Source organism: Xenopus laevis, chromosome 3S (assembly GCF_017654675.1).
Source record: "Xenopus laevis strain J_2021 chromosome 3S, Xenopus_laevis_v10.1, whole genome shotgun sequence".
Classification (NCBI taxonomy): Eukaryota; Metazoa; Chordata; class Amphibia; order Anura; family Pipidae; genus Xenopus; species Xenopus laevis.
Window position 1 is genome coordinate 65,436,623 of NC_054376.1, and position 14,386 is coordinate 65,451,008.

The 14,386-nt window shown below is 37.2% G+C and overlaps 1 pseudogene; it reads right to left on the minus strand.

Moving 5' to 3' along the window:
* The window catches only part of LOC108712343, a 198,664-nt pseudogene that overhangs the window by 137,015 nt on the left and 47,263 nt on the right, over positions 1 to 14,386 (minus strand).

Here is a 14,386-nt window from a genome sequence, read left to right on the forward strand (position 1 = left end):
TGTGGCCCCATATGATGGGGGGCTGCCTCTTTCTAGTTTATATTTATACAAACCGGGACAGCTCTGCCAAATACAGAGTTGTTTCAAGTCACAAAAAGGATCTAAATACAACCATTAAAAAATTAGTGGTCAGCCCAACTTTCCCTTGTTTGTTGTAATTTATACAGAAGCAGTGACCAGCTCCATGTTGTAGCTTCCACCCTTTCCAGCTTAAGTCAGGTGATCCCACTGTTGGCCAATAAAAGGGCAACCAAGTTTGGAAGTTTAACTTTGAAAGCAACAAGTAAGTTGTGGGTAAAACGTCCCTTTATAAAATGCATCTATCTATCTACTATATTGTATGCCATAATTGACCAAGCACCCACCTCTGATTGAGAAGGAAGGTGTGGGGGTACTTTCAGAACATTTATATATATATCCATCCAAAGAAGATGCTGCAGGGGTAAGATGACCTTTGGATGTGTACCCATTTGGGATGGGCAAATTTTTTCGCCCTGTTTTCACCGCAAAAATGATGCCCGTAGACTTGTATGGTGTGCGTCAAAAAAAAAAAAAGATGCGCGTCAAAAATTTTTCACCGCGCAACAACATTTTTTTGATGCCTATAGACTTTAATGGGCTTCGGCGACATTTTGTCAGCAGCGAATATTTGGCGAAATAAAATGGGTCAAATTCGCCCAAATTTGGGACACACTATACACGATGATACATTTTACTAAGGCTACACAATGTGGATAGAGACTCTTTTACTTTATTTTTCACATTATATGCTTTTATTGTCTATTTTTTATTGTCTCCCCCCCCTTTCTCTATTATTTGATTGTCTATTTCAGTATTGCATTAAAACAAGGGGGTTGATATATGCCTTAGGGGTGGTACACTTCATATTTTGATGAACTGAGGGAGGGTTCACATGGTACATATACAAGATATCATGTACACTAATATTGGTGAAACACATGTTATTGTTTTTAATTATATCACCACATTAATATTTTGTATATGTATACACTTAACATTAGCATTATATTTCCCCATACATGTACTAGGATGGGTTTTTACACATGATTGGCTGGCATATGCATGTTCCACTTACCTGGATAGGGGAGTAATCCGTTACCATTAACAAAGTTTATGGGATTTGAGCATAGAGGTTGTGTTTTTCTATGTATTTTTTCAGCAGCATTACATGTAAGCTAGGGGCCACGAGAATATTATATAGTACTTATTAATTGATTAAGTAATAGAGGAGATAGATCATATGTTAGACCCTCAACACCATTCAGAGATTGAAACATTAGTAACAGCATGAACCAAGTGTTTCTTTTAACTAATCTGTGTATAATTTGATACAAAGTATACTTGCTATATCTACAATGCAAGCTGTTTTCATTTTCTATTTCGTTGAAGATAACCCTGTTACAATGTATCTCGTTTTTAACTTGCTTTTACTTTGTACTTATATTGTGTAGAACATGAAAAGGATTTTAGTATAGCATGAGGATTTTAGTTCAGCAACAGACTTGGCTCAGATGCTAATCAAGTGATACCACTACAGCTGTTGTTTTTCCCACCAGTTAGTAGTTATAAGGCATGTACATTGATAGATTCAGCACTTTGAGAAAAGGCCCTGGACAGGACCGAAACATTAGTCCTATGTTGTGTTATTTTCAATAAAACCTTTTTCATATTTTTAAGCCCTGAGAGTGCTGATCTTCTTGGATGGATGGAGATATTATATTGATCGTGTACCCAGGCAAACAAACACTTTTTTCGAGAGTGCTGGCTCTTTGCTGGTTATATATATATATATATATATATATATATATATATATATATATACATACACACACTCTGTATATATATACTATGATATTTGCTTTTCGTTGCTTTGCTATGGATTTTTAACTTTCAAATATAATTGCTGATTGGTTGCTATGAACAACATCCCCAGTGATGTTTGTCTCCAATGGTAATGAATATGAGCATTGGTGTTCCTCAATCCTCAATCACCACCACAGTCTTTATCTCTAGATCCCACAGGTTAGTAGCAGGCACAAATGGTTTATAAAGAATACATGTGCAAGGTGTTCAGTAATGTCAACATTTACATTTGCTGCACCTGCACTTTTAGAAAATGTCACAGTTAACAAAACAAAGCAATAATTGTCAAAATATTTTCCAATACAATCTAACAGCAGAACATTTGAACTTATCACAATGTCACATTGCAATGTCAATGCAGCAGAAACAGAGATAATTTTAAAACATAATCCATGGTGCCAAAATGCTACTGTACACATAGGGGCAGATTTATCAAGGGTTGAAGTGAATTCGAAAATTCAAAATTCAAAGTAAGTTTTTGGATACTTCGACCATCGAATAGGATACTACGACTTCGATTCGAAGTAAAATAGTTTGAATATTCGACCATTTGATAATCGAAGTTCTGTCTCTTTAAAAAAACATTGATTTCAATACTTCGCCAAATTAAACCTGCCAAAGTGCTGTTAGCCTATGGGGACCTTCTAGAGCATTTTTCTAAGTTTTTGAAGTCTAAGAAAACGCGTTCAATTCGAAGGATATCATCGTTCGATCGAATGATTTTACTTTGACAGCAAAGGCCAAATTCAACGTAAAAAAACTTTGACTTCAATATCGAAGTCAAAGTATTCCAATTCGATGGTCGAATTTCTAAGCTTTTTCTATTTCGAAATTCAACCCTTGATAAATCTGCCCCATAGTGATATAAAATATTGCAGCATAAATTAAGATTTTATTGCTATTGTTACGTGAATTTTTCACTTGATAATGCTGTAGATTTGTTTATACCCCCCTCACCACCACCCTTACACATCACATTTGCCGTGGTCTAAATGACAATCTTACAAAGAATATCAAGAAAATTATTATTCTCCTTGCACATCAAAACCCTTCTCTATCAAGTGTCTGACCTCAGTTTGATAATCTTATTTCCCCAGAATAAAAAGATGGCAATATCAGCTTCCCAGAGAGTTAATTGCAGCCCTGCTCCGTTGCTAATCAAAAAATTGGATGTTTTGCATGAAAATGCTCCACTAATTAATTCTCAGTCATAAAACACCCTGGTTTTTAACCCTTCCTTGATTGGATGGTCTTTGAAGAGAGAGACTGAGGCTAATCCAATAACTTGGAAAAAACACACGCAAAAGGAGGCCTTACAAGGTTTGTCTAAGGTGATTGCTTTTAAACCAAGGATACACAAAGCATTATGTGATTGAAAAATAATATTTTCTTTTGTGTTTCCACTTTTCATGTTTATAACCTTGCCAAGGAGAAAGATGGGTAACTGTAAGAAAGTAAAGGGTAGGTTTTGCTCGAGGTATGACAAGATTTTCCTTTAATTCCACTGGATCATTTATTAACAGACTGTTGTTTCTGGGACAATAGGGAGAGAATCTTAAACGGAGCAGACAACTAACTGAATTATGTAAAAGCTGTGGCATACATGCCAATAATACAGAGGACTTAAGACTTTGTATCTTTCAAGAGGTTGCAAAGAATCAGACCTCAGAAACTGACTTAGTATACCCTCATCCATACAAGTTGAAAGCAAATAAATCCTAAACATTCTTTCTGGCATCTCCTGCAACCTTTTCAGAATATATTCTCTTATTACCACTCAAAACCTTTATTATTAAGATACTAGCTTCCCCAATGCCACCATCTCAATTATGATTACCTGTAGAAACTACCAACAAGCCAGGGACTGGAGTAAAACTGCTCCTTGTGCTGTCACGAGTGACCTAGCCACCAATTACAGATCTCTGCAAATTTACCCTAATAATCCAGCCGTTATCAATCATTTTGAAGAATGTCTGAACTAAAATACAATAAAAATTACCCTAAAGATGAACAGCGGTAAATCCTAAATCTAGGTCACTGCTTGTCTACAGCAGGCACTGGTTATCATCTATCCTGTTTTTATAGATAATTGAGCTTTTTTTTTTTTACTTCTGAATTGGTAATGGGGATGTTCACTTTTGTAAAAGTATTCCTCTTGAAGGAGGGGTGGCTGTGTGACAAGTGCTGAGTGCCGAGTGCCACCAGTTCCCAGGAAATAGAACAGATGGGCAGGACTAGTAGGGTTTTTGCAGAAAGGTTTTCTGATGCTGTTTAGTGTGTGCCATGATTCTGCATATTGCACATCCTGCGCAAAAAGCTAATTTCATGCAACCGGTGAAACAAATGTAAGTGCAAAGTAACTATGTATAGCTACACATCCTGACGAAGGGAGGGGAAACCCCCCCCCCCGAAACGTTGATGCACAGGTGGTCACAATAAAAGGGGTAAGCTCCCCACCTGCAATACATATGGTGTTTGTATGACTCTCTTTTAGAAATGATCTACACTGTATAGCTACACAGACATCTGACTTGTCTTGCTAATATGATGGTTGTCCTTTTAAGGCTTACCACAGCTTTATTAACTTTTATCTTAGGGTTGCCTGTATAGCCTACTTTTGCATCACTCACTATCTCCCTCAAGAGTGGCAACAGACTAAGGAAACCAATGCAGGTGATATGTAATGAGCAACCACACAGTGATAAGGTGTGTGGCTGGAGGGGGCACTTTGCCAAGGCAGAAGGAAGCAGATGTGCTTTGTTGCACCCTATGCCACTTCTGCCCCTGCAATTAACTGACCTTAGAATGGCTAAAGCATTAGTGAAAAGAAAGTCCTATATAGGCAGACAGCCAGAAAAAAAATGTGAGTTTGTTATTTATGTTATGTGATGTTTAAATTACTTTTGCAAACCTCCACTGTAAATAAAATAGATGTATGTCTGTTAAAAGCAGCCCCGGGTGTCACTGTCTTATACTTACACTTGTACAACGGTAATTCCCTGGGAAAACCAGGGCCTATTAGGTAACTTTTAAAAATTTTGAGATCTAGAAAATTTGCCAGTATTATTTGATTAAGAATGTAAAACCTACTGCGACTAAAAAACAGAATACTGCAGAGAATATAGGCTCCCTCATCGAACTTAAATGCACAAATACCTCTATTATCTAAGCTAGAAAGTCAAAGTAAAAGGATATTAATCAGCATGTGTCTTTAATACATTATTATTACTATTATTATACTTAGCTTGAACGATGGTCTGTCATCACTTGCCCCATACACTTCAGAAATATGTATCGCAATGGTACTAAATTGAGTACTGATCAGCTTATCTTGCAGTTCCCCACTCTTGCTGTAGAGCTCCCTCCTCTGCTCCCTTAATAAGCGATCATGCTAATCGCATACGAAGATGACTCAAACCTATAAGATACAAAGAAATAATTAAACAGAAACTAATAAGAAATAAAGTACACATAGTTAATATAGTTCAAAATGCTACAATGGAAGCATCTGGGTTTACTTGGGCAAATTATGAATAGCCAAATTATAGTGGAATTTATTTAATAAAAATTAAAACCTACACTTAATACATAAACATACATTTCAGTTGCAACATTAGAGAAAACAAAAAATTAGGAGAAAAAAGAAAACAAGAGCAGCAGCTTCAGGTAGTGACTGAGGCAAAATAGATCACAACAGTAATACTTTATTTCAGTGTTGCCCAGTATTATCTTATATGCAGAATATTCCCACCATAAACTTTATTTTGCCCCAGGACTACTAAAATGGCAGTGGATATTAGTATGCAAGCATCAAACATAATATAAACAAAATAAGGAATGTCCAGCTAACATTCCGTTTGCACAAGGAAACATACCTACTAACAAACTGGTTAAGATCAGTGTGAATGCAACATACTGGAAAAGGGATTTCTTAGGCCTTTGGGGTTTCTTCTTTGCAAAGAATGCATCAAATTCCTGGCTAGTGCTGGCATAACTAAGCTGGGTTGATGCCTCAAAGGATGCTCTGGTGTTTTATCACAATAAAAATGTAAATTGAACTACACTTTTTTAAGTAATAAGATCATCAAAACTTTAATTTTAAAAGTAGTTTATGTCACTATAATGCTTCAGTCATTTGACTACCATGTACCTTTCTCTCAAAAGAAAAATCAGGCAGTATTGTTTATGACCTTTCCACATTCATTTTATGACACATCATACACAACAAGATCAAACATTTTTTGCCAGGAATCATATTCTTAGAAGCTTAGAAAGGTTACTTCTGCAAAAGCACCAATGATCTCTGTTCCGCAGTGATAAAGTCACTATTATCCATCCAGTGGAGCTGAACTGGCATACAGTTCACTGATACTGCCAAATTGTTTCCTTTGCTAAATGCCAAGTTAAGCATCAAAACAACTCGACTGGATAGTTTTAATTGTGGAGTCTCCAATGAACTAAAAGAAACACAAAAACATATTTTAAAAGCCACAAAGATGTAATGCTAATTAACCAGTACATTTTAATGTGTGCAGTTTACAAATGGTAGCCGAGAGTTCTGTTAAAGGCCTGCTACTTTTATCTTATACTGGGTCAACAAATATGTGTGTATTGTCACAGCAATGGCCAGAAAACACTGTCTCATTTGCATATGGGGGCTTGGAAGCAGACTCATAAGACTAAGTGGACCCTTTTTTGGCACAGGTTGTAGTCTGGTCTGAATAGGTGAGGAAGAAAGCCTGATTGCTTGGTATACGCATACAGGAAGAAAGGCATGGGGTCTTTAACATTTTACTTAAACTGAAATGTAAAAATTACAAATGAATTAACACAGATTTCTTTGTTCAGACTACTAGTCTATCTGTGCAGCTAAATAACACAACAATCATTTTGGCTTTTTCCTGTTAAAGCCAGAACACTTTTTCTTAGGAGTCCAGCATGATTAATTCTGGTATTTTACTGTAAAAGCTCCATATCGAAATAAGCACCTCTGTGCTTCTCGTTTAATTAAGGTGTCTAGACCTTGCTATCTTTCTTGCAGAGATATGTTTTTTTGTTATCTGTGTAAAGTGGTCCATTTTTGCAAAGTTTCTGAAATGACTTAACCTTTATTAGATACCGAGTATGCATAGAAACGTCTTAATTCCAGAGAATAAACTGTTGGTATAAAATTTCAGAAATGGAGAAGAGGGCAGGATGCAACTTTCAGGTGCAGTCAATTCTTCTCATTACATGTGTTTACTTTAAATATTTAAGTACACTTTTTATCCCAGCATACTACCTGCTCTTGCCTTGTTCTTGCATGTGGGAATAGCACTGCTATAGTTAAAGAGCCAGTAACACCAAAACATTAAAGTTTAATATATGACATAGTGCTGACTTCACTGGCAAATCTGGTATGTTTGTTTCAGAAAGACTACTATAGTTTACTATAGTGTGGCCATGGGGGCAGCCATTCAGTCTGAAAAAAGAAGAAAAGGCAAAGGTTACATAGTAGATAACAGAAAACTTCTGTAGAATCCCATTATATTCTATATTTCTTATCCGTTATCTAAACCTGTGCCTTTTCTCCTTTTTCAGTTTTGAATGGCTGTCCCTATGGCTACACAGAAACTTATTTGTATAAACTATATCTTTCTGAAGCCAATGCACCAGTTTTTTCAGTGCAGGGCAACACAACATCATATTTTAATTACTTTAAAATACTTTAAATTTTTGTGTTCCTCATCCTTTAATAAAGCTGTGCTTCATGCACTACTACAGTTTTTGAACTTCTCTACTATTGTACTTGAAGCATGCCATTCCAGTGTTCATTTCTTGTTTTTCTACATCCTGCATAATTAAATTCAAATTATGATATTGTAAATTCAAGTACAGTATTGCATCTCTGTCCATTTCTACCCATGTGCAGGTACCTTCTAATTGCCCAGTTATGCTATTTTTCTACTTCCCCATAAACTGCTCTTTATAGAAACTCCCACAATCACTTCCATAATGTGTGGGTAATCCGTAGGGTTTCTGGAGACAACCACAGCGCCTAAATAAAGTGAAGTCTTTAAAGTGCTGGTTTGTCTTATGCAGGTTGGTACTTACCATACACAAAAATAGACCACTGTGCAAACTACATCTGCCAATTACCAAGTAAAAGGACAGCATAATTAATCTTGCTCACAATGTTCAAGAGGATTCCCTCCTTACTAAAACACCTGAGGAAATTGTGAATCATCCTATGAAATAATGAATGTGCTGGGTTTTCTTCATGTATTACTTAATTTATTTACAAATCCCCATTGTCCATCACAGTCCTGCAGATCTTAAAAGGTTTAGACACAATGCATATCAATTACAACACAACCAAGTGGCAACATAATATCAAACCAGAAACAAATTATGGTTTGTCTGTTTATGGCCTGTTGTAACTGCATTGTGAACCAGTGCACAATGTGTGTGGGGAGGGGGAAATGAGGGCTAATAAGGATATAAGAGGGTATAAGATTGTGTAATGAGATATTCTCATATACATTTACTGGACAGATTATCCTCCAGTTATCACTTTCCCCATCAAGACCCCAGTCTGAAAGTTTAAAATAAATATTTTGATCCAAGATTTTAGATTTGTGATGATAGCTAATTATGATGATAAGTAGGAAGACAAAAGGAAACAAAAGAAGCAGCAAAAATAAATTGTGCTTTAAAGGGGTTGTTCACAATTTTTTATGATTTGTATTACTTGCTTGTTTTTTTTAATTAGTTATTTAGATTTTTGTTCAGCAGCTATCTGGGTCCATGTTATCCTAGCCACCAGACAGTGGTTTGAAAGAGAAACAGGAAAATGAATAGAGGAGGGCCTAAATAGAAAGATAACTAATAAAAAGTAACAATTACAATTAAAGTGTAGGTTCATAGAGCAATAGTTTTTTGTTTTGGAAGATTGGGTCAGTGACCCCCATTTGAAAGATGGAAAGAGGCAGAAGAGGAGGGCATATATGCCAAAAAATTTAAAAAATGAAGACAAATTGACACCTTGCTAAGAATAGTGCATTCTATAACATACTAAAAGTTAACCTGAAGTCGAACTACCCCTTTAATTTGTCTTTTTAGCAGGGTCAATATACAGTATATGTAACGGAAAAACTTATGACAATACATTTAGAAATAAAGATATTATTAGGATAAGTAGGAAAGTACCGTATATACTCGAGTATAAGCCGAGTTTTTCAGCCCCCAAAATATGCTGAAAAACTCTACCTCGGCTTATATTCGGGTCAAGTGCAAAAACGGTCGCCGGCATCTAAGAATAGTCGCCGGCGTCTAAGAATAGTCGCCGGTGTCCAAGAATAATGCCCGGCGTCCAAGAATAGTCTCCAAGAATATTCGCCGGCGTCCAAGAATTGTCGCCGGAATCCAAAAACGAGACGCCGGCACCTCCAATGGGAGCAGAAACCCTCAATTTTTTGATTGAAACTTACCAGAAGCTGCTGCATTTCTCACCCTCGGCTTATACTCGAGTCAATAAGCTTTCCCAGTTTTTGGAGGTAAAATTAGGTACCTCAGCTTATACTCGGGACGGCTTATACTCGAGTATATACGGTAATTATCCAAGCAACAAATTACCATCTTCTCTTTCTTTATTACTAACAGCACATTTACTACCCTTTAACATCCTCTCCTCCAGAGCACATTTATTCTTGTATTCTCATTCGGGTTCTAAACAAGCAATGATCCAATAAATTCCTCAACATTTTGCCATCTAGATTTCTGTAGCTGCAACAATCCATCCACCTTCTCCTTTAATATAAATCTGCAAAGTTCCTTTACATCTCTATTAAGAAGTGCTGGCCCATTCTCTATGTAAGCACTTACAAATAGTGATGGGTGAATATGACCCATTTAGATTCGCCAAAAATTGGTGAAACAGTGAAAAATCGGTGAAATGCATTAAAGTCTACGCGGACAAAAAGTTTTTTTGACGCACATCGAAGTGTACGACAAATTTGTGATGTACAAAATTTTTTTCACCCATAAAAGTTTATGGGCATAATTTTCGCAGCAAAATTTCGTGAAAAATTTTGCTCATCATGTCTTACAAATATATTGGCATCAATATGTGTATATTTTGGCTAGTAAACACAGCATGTGTATATTTTGGCTAGTAAACACGGCATTTGTATATTTTGCCATCTGCACATGTGCACAGCACCATTCATGCAGATGCGCCGAGCGGGGCGCATCACAGTAGGGGGCGGACAGTAGTCCTGGTGGGCCCCGGGCCCCCCAGTCTGACCCTGGACCTCGCACCCCCTTTTCCGGGGGGCTTTAGACTTCCGGTTCAACTTTTATAGAAGCGCGCCTGCTCGCCCCGTCCCTTTTGTGACATCATTGTTGGGGCAGGGTAGCGTGGGTCTATAAAAGGAACCAGGAAGTCTGGCTTGGGCTGGCGTGGGTGGATATCGGGAGGGTTGCTGGTCGGCTTTTTCGCGCACCCACCCGATATCCACTAGTAAGCGGGGCTGCATATAGTTACATAGTTACATAGTTACATAGTTACATAGTTAAATTGGGTTGAAAAACGACAAAGTCCATCAAGTTCAACCCCTCCAAATGAAAACCCAGCATCCATACACACACCCCTCCCTACTTTTAATTAAAATTCTATATACCCATACCTATACTAACTATAGAGTTTAGTATCACAATAGCCTTTGATATTATGTCTGTCGAAAAAATCATCCAGGCCATTCTTAAAGACATTAACTGAATCAGCCATCACAACATCACCCGGCAGTGCATTCCACAACCTCACTGTCCTGACTTTGAAGAACCCCCTACGTTGCTTCAAATGAAAGTTCTTTTCTTCTAGTCTAAAGGGGTGGCCTCTGGTACGGTGATCCACTTTATGGGTAAAAAGGTCCCCTGCTATTTGTCTATAATGTCCTCTAATGTACTTGTAAAGTGTAATCATGTCCCCTCGCAAGCGCCTTTTTTCCAGAGAAAACAACCCCAACCTTGACAGTCTACCCTCATAATTTAAGTCTTCTGTCCCTCTAACCAATTTAGTTGCACGTCTCTGCACTCTCTCCAGCTCATTTATATCCCTCTTAAGGACTGGAGTCCAAAACTGAACTGTATACTCCAGATGAGGCCTTACCAGGGACCTATAAAGAGGCATAATTATGTTTTCATCCCTTGAGTTAATGCCCTTTTTTATGCAAGACAGAACTTTATTTGCTTTAGTAGCCACAGAATGACACTGCCCAGAATTAGACAACGTGTTATCTACAAAGACCCCTAGATCCTTTTCATTTAAGGAAACTCCCAACACATTGCCATTTAGTGTATAACTTGCATTTATATTATTTTTGCCAAAGTGCATAACCTTGCATTTATCAACGTTGAACCTCATTTTCCAGTTTGCTGCCCAGTTTTCCAGTTTAGACAGATCACTTTGCAAAGTGGCAGCATCCTGCATGGAACCTATAGTTCTACACAATTTAGTATCATCTGCAAAAATAGAAACAGTACTTTCAATGCTCACCTCCAGGTCATTAATAAACAAGTTGAAAAGCAAGGGACCTAGTACAGAGCCCTGCGGTACTCCACTAACAACACTGGTCCAATTAAATACATTCTATTATATTAGGAGTTAGGGAATGCAGTTTGGTGGTTGAAGTAGGCTAGAATAGTAGAATAGTAGAATAAATACTACTGTCTTCTACACAAACAGCAATTCTAAGTTTTAAAATAGTTTTATAATTATTTCTAGATACCAATGCAGTTGGCCACATATAAAATGAAGGGTTAATATTTTCAATCATTATCTGAAGTGAACCTGCAAGCTAACAAAGCTTCTTGCACCTCAGGCCTTTTCTGAAAGTTTATGATGCTTGAGCAATTAAATGCCCCCCTCTCAAAGTTTTGCTAAAGTGCCTCCATACAGGAAAAAGGTTTTAATTTGTGTTTTCAAAGAATTAAGAGACATTAGCAAACCTACATTAATGGTGTTTCTAATTGGACAATTGGTATTGCTAATGGATTTAATTCTGTTTGCAGCTATTTCATTACCCAAATTACCCTAAATGCTTTTCTGGTAATGTGTTTTTTAATACAGTATAAGGGTACATTGTTTAGCTGTTAAAAAATAAAGTTCGCTCCACTTTTTCACATGCAGGTGCTAATTTATCTGATTTATGCTATATCACACCTTAAGTAGAAAATCCTTTATACATTAATGATAAACACTGTAGGATAGTTTTGCTTCCAGTAAGGATTAATGATATCTTAGTTTGGATTAAGTATAAGGCACTGTTTTATTATTGCATACAATCCAAAGGTGTGGGAGCGCACTTCCAAGGTCACACACCTTTGGATTGTATGCAGTGGATTGTTTCCTTAGCGACGGACTCGGGGCGGCAGCACCCGGGTCACACTACCGAAAGGGTAAGCCTATCCTATTTATATATATAAACGAGGAAAACCAATGCTTTCTTGGACATGAGTGTATTCCCCCTCGTGGGATATTTATAAGAGCAGGGTTCGGGGCATATCGCACCCGAACCACCACATCTGAACGGTGAGCGAACTAAAAGCATATGGAATACCTATATAAACTAAGAGGATAAAGCTTATAGAAAAAACTTTTTACCCTCGGAATTGATGTTTGGTGGATAATTGTCAAAAACTGTTTTATTATTACAGAGAAAAAGGAAATAATTTTTTTAAATTTGGATTATTTCTATAAAATGGAGTCTATGGTAGATGGCCATTCCGTAATTCGGAGCTTTCTGGATAACGGGTTTCTGAAAAACGGATTCCATACCTGTACTATTTTTTTTTTTTTCAAACATGTTTTTATTAACATTTAAACAAATAACAATAATGCTTGAAAATAAGTAATAAAAGCGAATGTTACACAAGTGTAACAGTATGCATTATAGTAACATCAATAACATATAAGCACTTCACAAAACATACAGCTCATAATTTAGTAATGGGTGTTATATGGGACTCAGTGGATAAGATGCCAATAACCTGTTGATCTGGTGACTCCTGGGGGGTGCGAAGACCAGTAGTTCCTGTTCACGATGCCAGTTGTCGAGATACTGGGATGCCGCCACCACAAGTGGGTGTTCTCTGAGGGATTCTTCATTATACCATGTAGTTTGCCGAAATGTGTAGATCGTGAGATATCTGGCATGATGTGGAAGTGTCAGTATATAAGGTATCCATGTGTTAAAGAATTTTGTCGTGTTCTGTTCCTTTTTGGCCATTGCTTCCAACCAATCCATATGGAATACATGATGCAGTTTATGTTTGACCATCAAGAGTGGTGGGGGATCTGGGCTTAACCATTGTTGCAATATCGCCTTCCTGGCTGCTGCAGCAAGTATACCTACCACTGTTTTCTCCGATTTTGCCAGTTGGGAATAATTTGAGGTGCAGCTGAATAGGGCCCATTCAATTAGTGGTCAGAGAGGTTTCCCTATTATCTGTTCGCCAAGTGCGGTTACTTCACGCCAAAAAGGTTGTAGTTTGGGGCAAGACCAAAGGGTGTGGAGTAAGTCTGCCTTCGGTGAGAGGCATCGTAAACAATTGTCAGTGGAGAGACTACCTATTTTGTGTCTGCGAATTGGGGTAAGGTAAGAGTTATGTAATATTTGGAGGGCCATCTCCTGGTATCTGCTTGCCGGGAGCAGCCTCATTATTTTAGCATGGAATCGTAAAATTTCTGAGTTTGTCGCGTCAGGGATATTTTTTATCCATGGGAAGGTCGAGTCGATTTCGTCATCTATGTCAAGGACTGTGCGTATAGCCTGGTAGAGGTGTGATGTGGACTGAGTGGTGGTATCGATTTTCCATAACTTGTATAGCGGGTCATCGAGGTCTTTGTCTAATAGATGGGTCATGGCCTGGGTGACAAAGTGGGTGAGTTGCAGCCTTAGAAATATATGTGGAATGGTAAATACCTGTACTATTTTAATCCAAAACAGATCATTTATACTGTGGTTGTTTCTAGTTTATTACTAGCAAATTTTCAATTATCAAAATTCAACTGCATAATTCAACCATGGTTCACATATCTTGGTTTATAACTTATTAATGAGGACATGGTACAGTCTTTACATATCTGATATGTTATTTTATTCCTTAACTGACTTTTTTCAAGTATAACATTTTTCTCCTTTTTAGAAAGATCGGTGAATTATGTTTAAACAGAAGCAGAAATGTATGATTTAAAACTAACTATGCAAAAACCTTATATCAAGGGAGTTAATCTGGCACCTTGTACTGCAGGCAATAAGGCAATAAGACCCTTTTCTTGTAAATCCACCCACTTATGATGTATACTAGATAAAAACATTATACAGCAAGAAAAAAATATTTAAAGCAGGAAAATGAAATTGTTCCCATGTACAAAATTATTTGAAGCAACAAGCACAGAATTATTCGCTTTCGGTGTTTGTTATATACAAAGAGTTTTTACCTATTACTAGTAGCCTTCTAT